Below are 6930 nucleotides of genomic sequence, written 5' to 3' on the forward strand. Positions count from 1 at the left end.
AAATTCTAGAGGCCCGTGTACTGTGCGATGTCAGTGCACGTTAAGGAACCCCAGGCGGTCGAAATTTCCGGAGCCCTTAACTACGGCGTCCCTCATAGCCTGAGTTGCTTTGGGACATTAAACCCCCTTAAACCAAACCAAACTGCCTCACTGCCTGTTTCATCTGACACGTCCTACAGTAATCATCAAATCGATTGCGATGTTACTCAGCTGTCTTCGTTACCACATTGATGATGATAGTGAAATTTTATGGCGCAAGGGCATCTGCGGCCAAAAAGCGCCATGGCACAAGGTAGTTTCTTTCGCTATGTATGATCAAGGACCCATATCTCGAGTATTTCACCCCAAAGAAGCCGATCACCAGGCCAGGCGAAGCTTGTACACATTGTATCACCGGTGGGCATCCGGCGGCACTGGGGATCGAACCACGCACCTCCCGCATCTGAGGCGGATGCTCAACCACTATAGGACACCGCTGCGGTCTGTGACGATGATGATGATGATGATTTTTTTTTGGAAGGGGGGTGATAGCAAAGGGCAGCATTTCCCAAAGAGCGCCATGAGGCATGTTCCACTCAAGACGGGATAAGGACTAGGCCACGTGAAATCTTGTATCCATTGTATAGCGCGGTGGGTACCCGGCGGCACTGGGAATCGAACCCTGCACCTTTCACATGCGAGGCAGATGATCAAACGGGCACACCGCTGTTCCGGTGATAGTGACAATTGACTACCGAGGATAACTGGTGTAGCTTACTAATAGTTCTGGATGCGGTGGCAGTTGCTTTTTGCCATTGAGTTCTGCGTAGTGCCATTTCGTTTATCACTTGTTTGTGAAGTAGCAATTCTTCAGTAGCACAAAGAGTGGAAAATTTTTGCAGAAGTACGGTGTGTACTACACGCAATGCAAATGCAGCCTTGTTTGGAATATGGGGCACCCTATAGCCCCTCACTGCCCCTATCAAAAGAAATGAGTGTAAAAATAGGTCGGGAATATTTTATGCCGTTGCCTATTTCCACAACAGTACAGGGCATTAGAAATTAGTCTGCCACAAATTTTTTCATAACAAATGATTAGCAGTGCGAAAACTGTTTTTGCATGATAGTTGTGCGCCTATAGGCGGACACAGCGTTAGAGAGTAGTTCGAGACTTTAATTTCCTAAGTATAGTGAACTAGAATACTCATAGTATTCTAGTTCACTATATTCCTAAGTAACCAAGTCATTCAAACTATTTAGTCAGTACAATTAGGGTGCACGTTTATATTGGACACTTAATGACGGTCGTAATCCCAAGCTTGACAACTTTATTTAGTAGATTTCACTTGTAGCACATACGCGTATGTTCTTAGATGTGCGCCTTCAAATGTCTAATTCAGTCTGTGTAATGATGCATGCAAGACGATGACAATCGCCCAAAACTCCTTCGGTTGTGACGTAGGTGTTGCGTTCGGCGTTTCGTCTGCCACCAGCGCTGAATGATAAGTGAAGTTGATACAGCTGCATTTCTTTCACCTTTGGCTAGTGAAACAGATGAAACTTTTTAGTTCACTTAAGGCAGTATTGAAAACACGCGGCAGTCGCGAAGTTTTGATCTTGGAACTCCTTTATCGGCGCGGTGTCGCGTTAGATTACACTTGAGACGTGACGTCATTTTCGGACAGTTTCTCTGTTTTCAAAACACGAACCTAAAGAGTGGAAAGAATAGCCCCTGTTCTATGTGACGCCACTGGCAAAAAGTGATCAGAGCAGCAGATTCTTTTTTTCGCCCAAAAATTTCTTCGTTTCCGTAGGCGCGCATTGTTTATTCTTTGAATGCGTTTGAAACAACGGTTAGGCGAGGCACTGAAATACTCCTACTGTTGACGTGCGCATGAAATCACCGTGAACTTAAATCTTACGGGAAAAACCCAGTCTGTTATTTGTACGATTAGTTATACAAAAAAAAATAAAACTGATCTTCTCCCATTCAAGCGAAACAGACGGCAAGGCTTAGCGGAGCTGCTTTTCGAAATTCCTGCTAACGTGAGAGCCGAGGGGATGTCAGGGGAGGGAGGCTGTAGAGTTTGTAAAGTTAAGTTAGTTCTAGTTATAGTAAATACTGTTTCTTGTTGCGAGTCTCTGATTTTAAACGACACCGCCGCCCACTAGTGATCGCAGAGTACACATTTCTTTGCTGATCAAAGTTACGAGCATGAATCGTGGGCGGGAATAATGTTCATTTTCAACAGCCATTTTTTCAGCATAGAATACATGTTTTGCTTCCCCAAGAGTGAACAGAGGAACAACAGCGAAAAGTGTAGTTTTATTGTGAATAAACATTACATGAAGTGATGGCTCTATAGCCGCAATCATACCGAAGACAAATACGTCAGTGAGCCTACGTGAGACGCCCACACAGTGTAGTTTTGTCTATCCTTCTCCACTTAGCGTGGGCATTAAAAGTAGCCCTCATGTATATAAAAGTTTATTCATCTCCCATTCTTGTAAACTTGCCCTGAATCCACTTTCTTCTCGTGAATAAAACTTCTTGCTTCTCCTACGAGAACCGTCGCCTACTCAATCCTTTGAGGCATTCTCAACGAAGGCCAGAAGGATATCTGGACTTTCTGTTATCAAGAGCCAACATTCATGATGAAGTTAGCGCCAAAAACGAGGACTAAAGTAGGAGAGAAGACACAACACGAGCGCTTTTTCGCAACTAAAACTTTAATGGAAGAACACATGACATATATACCCATCTCGTGAAGTAAATCAAAAAGAAACATACATGATATCGTCAAGATAAACCTTAGAGGGCGATACATCTGAAGAGCGCTGAGGGTGCAAAAGGTACATAAAAGGTGCAAAAACAGGAAACTTCATGGTCACAATCACGGAGGGCAAACCAAAATACCAAAAAAAAACCCCAAAAAAGGAGGGAAAAGGAAATGATATTAATTCCACGTGTGATCCAGGTATGTCAGCTCCTTTGCTGTTAAAGAAATGGACGGTGCGCTTATGCATGAATTTCCCTGTCGCGAAATATAAAAGAACCAACATATAATATAAAAGAATATAAAAATATATAAAAGAACCAACATATAAAAGGAACATATAAAAGAACCAACATATAAAAGAACCAACATCCCCAAAGTCTAGCTCTGCCTGAAGAGAGACGACAGAGATGTGTTTGTTTATAGAGAGAACGACACAGATGTTGGCCCGAGCGATGATTCTCTGTCCTGCTACTTTGTACATGGGGAGGTGGATAGGATAAGAAAGAGGGTTATGGTGAGTGTCGATGTAAGCAGAAGAGGGCTGGGAATATACAAAAAAGAAAACACCAGGAACGCTCCTGATACAACCGCAAGTCAAATATACAACCACGGTGCACGCGAAACGAGACAAAGCCCGGACTGCCTGGAGGGCTTTGCTCGACGAGATTGCATAAAGATGAGCCGTTGGGATTTGTGCGGGGTCGGCATAGGCGGTGTCCCGCAGAACATATCCGTTGTTGGCCTCACGCTGTGCCTACAGGTCGGTCGGTCTTGGATAGTCCCCGCGTGGTGTTCGTGAAATACATGCACAAGGCTAGCGGCGACGCTAGACATAATGAAATTGTAGCTGTCAAAAGACGCAACACTGATGACGATAGCCCACTAGTGCAAAATCTCAGTTGATGAGAGGGTCCAGAGCTTGATTTGCCCTTCAAAAATTTCGAATTATCGCGAACCCCTAATTAACGGCGTTCCGAAATGTCTGAAAAGGGAAAGGTACTCTCATCTCGTCTTTGCAGCCTACGATTTTCGGAAATACCAAAGAGCCGCAGGGCACGGCTTAACAGAAAACATTCATGATGTAAAAAAGCGCACAGGGAACACAAGGGACGGAAAGTAAACGACGCAGACAAGCGCTAACTCGCAACTGAGGTTTATTGCTGACGCGCGCAATATAAGGAAGTCACTTTAAAAAAACACATAAATCAAAACCACACACAGTCCCTCCTCGAAAGACCAAGTCAGAGGAAAAAAATTGAAATTGAAGCATCAGGCGCCACTCATCGCTGTGGAAGATCAGTTAAAAAAAAACCGTTAAAAAAAAAAGCATTGGATTAAAAGGGGACACAAATCCCAAGACGTTGGAAGGGAGCTGCAGAAAGTCGGCGTGGTGCCCTATACGTGCATAGACTGGCACATGGGTTAAAGAAGGTAGGGAGCCGCTACGGCGTCCAGGTGGTTTTTTCCGGGCCAAGCAAGCTGAGCAGTTTATGCTCTCAGATACGGAACAGGCAGGAAGGTGTTGGAGATAAGCGAAAAAAGCGCGGATGCACTGTTAGGCACCGCGCCCCGTTTGTTCCCTGCAGCTTGGGTGTAGTGTACAAACTACCGTTGTCTTGCGGAGCTGTCTATGTAGGACAAACGGGGAGATGCCTCAACGTCAGGCTGGGTGAACACTGTAACTCCCTAAAAGATCATTATGGGAATCTCCCTGAGCATTGCCGGGAATGTAGCAAAAAATTACCGACGATTACGTTACTTCCTAATGCGAAATTTGAGCGCAGCAAATAAGCTGTTTCACCTTTTCGATAGATTGAGGCAAAGAAATCGAGCAACACATGTATGCGCTATCACAGAATTTTTTTTTTATTTTTCGCAGGAAGAGGGGGGAGGGGGGCGGCGTGTACACCCAGTGGCAAACGATGGGGGCAGAAGCGCGCGCAGCAAGCGGACAACACGATAAAGGGAGGAGGGAAGAGATAGCAGCGACTGACTGATGCTGCTGACGCCGATAGTGAGTCAACCCCAGCTGCGGATGAAAGGGGGGCGGAGCTGGTTACGAGGCCGACGCCGACGACAACGCCGACGACGACGCGAAACCCAGGAACGGACGCCAAAGAGCTGCGCTCTAAAAAGAAGAGCAGAAGGGGAAAATTTGCAAACCGATTTTTTCTAGTACCGTCATACTTTTCAGACATCGTGATCAGCGTGTACGCGAGATAATGGAGGCCTACCATATTAGGAAATGTCAGAATCCGTGTATCAGTGAGCCCTCTGTTAACTTGGCAGACTGTGAAATCGATTTTTTACCTCAGCGTTGCATTGAATTCTTTTTTTGATAACGGTTTTTTTTTAACTGATCTTCCACAGCGATGAGTGGCGCCTGATGCTTCAATTTCAATTTTTTTCCTCTGACTTGATCTTTCGAGGAGGGACTGTGTGTGGTTTTGTTTTATGTGTTTTTTTAAAGTGACTTCCTTATATTGCGCGCGTCAGCAATAAACCTCAGTTGCGAGTTAGCGCTTGTCTGCGTCGTTTACTTTCCGTCCCTTGTGTTCCCTGTGCGCTTTTTTTACATCATGAACGTTATCCAACTTGCCCAACTTTCCGCTTTGCTTAACAGAAAACCCCATAGGCAATAAATTTTTCACAGAGGCCTTACATTACGATGCACATCTACCTTTTACGACGTCGGAGAGAACCACGCGTCAGCTCTACACTACATGTGTAATTCTATGTCTCTGAGCTGCCACGCAATTCTCTTTTCAAGAATTGTGCAGAGGTAGGGGGGCGCTCCGAGCAGCCAATCAAGTTGGTTTCTTTGTCTAAATCGACTTTCTGGTCCCAGAGGCAAATGCATACCACGTTTCTCACGCTTTGAAATTATTTGCGATTTTGATTTAATTGCGTATTTTTCCGGCGGATATGTAGCCTATACAGGTAAGTTTGCGTTATAAGTACAGTCGCATGTTTCTGAACGCATAATCACCCATACGTATAGAGCTTGGAGAAAGGTAACAAGGAACGCTTGTATACTAGCGTTCCTTGTTATCTGGTCACCTTTATATATACGGCTGGGAAAATTTACAGCGCTAATTGCCTTAGCTTCCTCCCTTCCCCGGTTTCATGCTGTGGGTGTCGGCGTCGTCCCGTCGGATCACGTGACAACTCCGTGTGCGCTGCCCGTGCCTCTGCCACGATGCGTTCGTTTCCATCTACAGCGGCACTCGCTACAGCGAAATGTCGTTCGCGCACACAGCAAAAGAGCCGCGAAAACCTGCGTAAAGCGCTCCTTACTTCTAGCCGTCAAAAACTTTATTCCAAAACCTTCACATTTAATCTCTTGTTCATTTGACAAAGATAGGTGTTAAGGCCATGTTTCGTGTTTATGCGTCTTCTTGGTCCGCTAGCGTACTAGGTGCAGACCGGGGAGGTGGTGACGAAGCGCGGCTTCGGCCGCTTATCTGTTTTTTCAGCCAGCGTCCGCTTCGGCGGACGCGCGTCTTTTCTTTCCTTTTTCTCTTTCCTCTCGTCTTTTAACTCTCCTCTATCTGCACGCGGCAGCGGTGGTGGCTCGGCTGGAGCCAGTTGGCAGGCCCGTGCAAATTTCGTTTTATTGCGAAAGCAATACTGCTAGCACTTTTCTGCCCTCGGTCGAGGTCGTTCCTTCGCTCCGGCGCAGCTGCGGCGCACGACCACGTGACAACGTGACGTCACGACCAGAGGAGAGCAGGGGCCCCAACTCGTCTCTTCGGCCGTAGTCGTTCCTTCGCTCGGCGCGGCGGCTACCACGTGACGGCCTCCTCGGCCCGCCGCGTGAGAGCGCTCGCTAGGAGAGGATAAACGGGGCGCTGCAGGCGCGCTCCGCTTAGTCATGTCTGAGGAGTTGTACAGTCGCGGGTAAAAAAGATTAGCACACATGACGGAACACCAGAGCGCCGGAATGACAACGCGTGGCGCTGCGGGTGGCGAAGAGGCTGATAACGAGAGTGCCGGGCCGCTCCCATTCTACAGTATTAGGGGGGTTCAACAGACTGCCACGGACAGCAAAATTACGGGCTAAAAGCAGCGTTATCGTCTATTGTTCCCGCTAGTTACTTTTGACAAACCATCGCGGACATAAAAAAATAGTAACAAAAAGAAGCCATCTTTGCTCATGATGACCGAGCCA

Source organism: Amblyomma mixtum, chromosome 4, assembly GCF_055824585.1.
Source record: "Amblyomma mixtum isolate Tamu chromosome 4, ASM5582458v1, whole genome shotgun sequence".
Lineage (NCBI taxonomy): Eukaryota > Metazoa > Arthropoda > Arachnida > Ixodida > Ixodidae > Amblyomma > Amblyomma mixtum.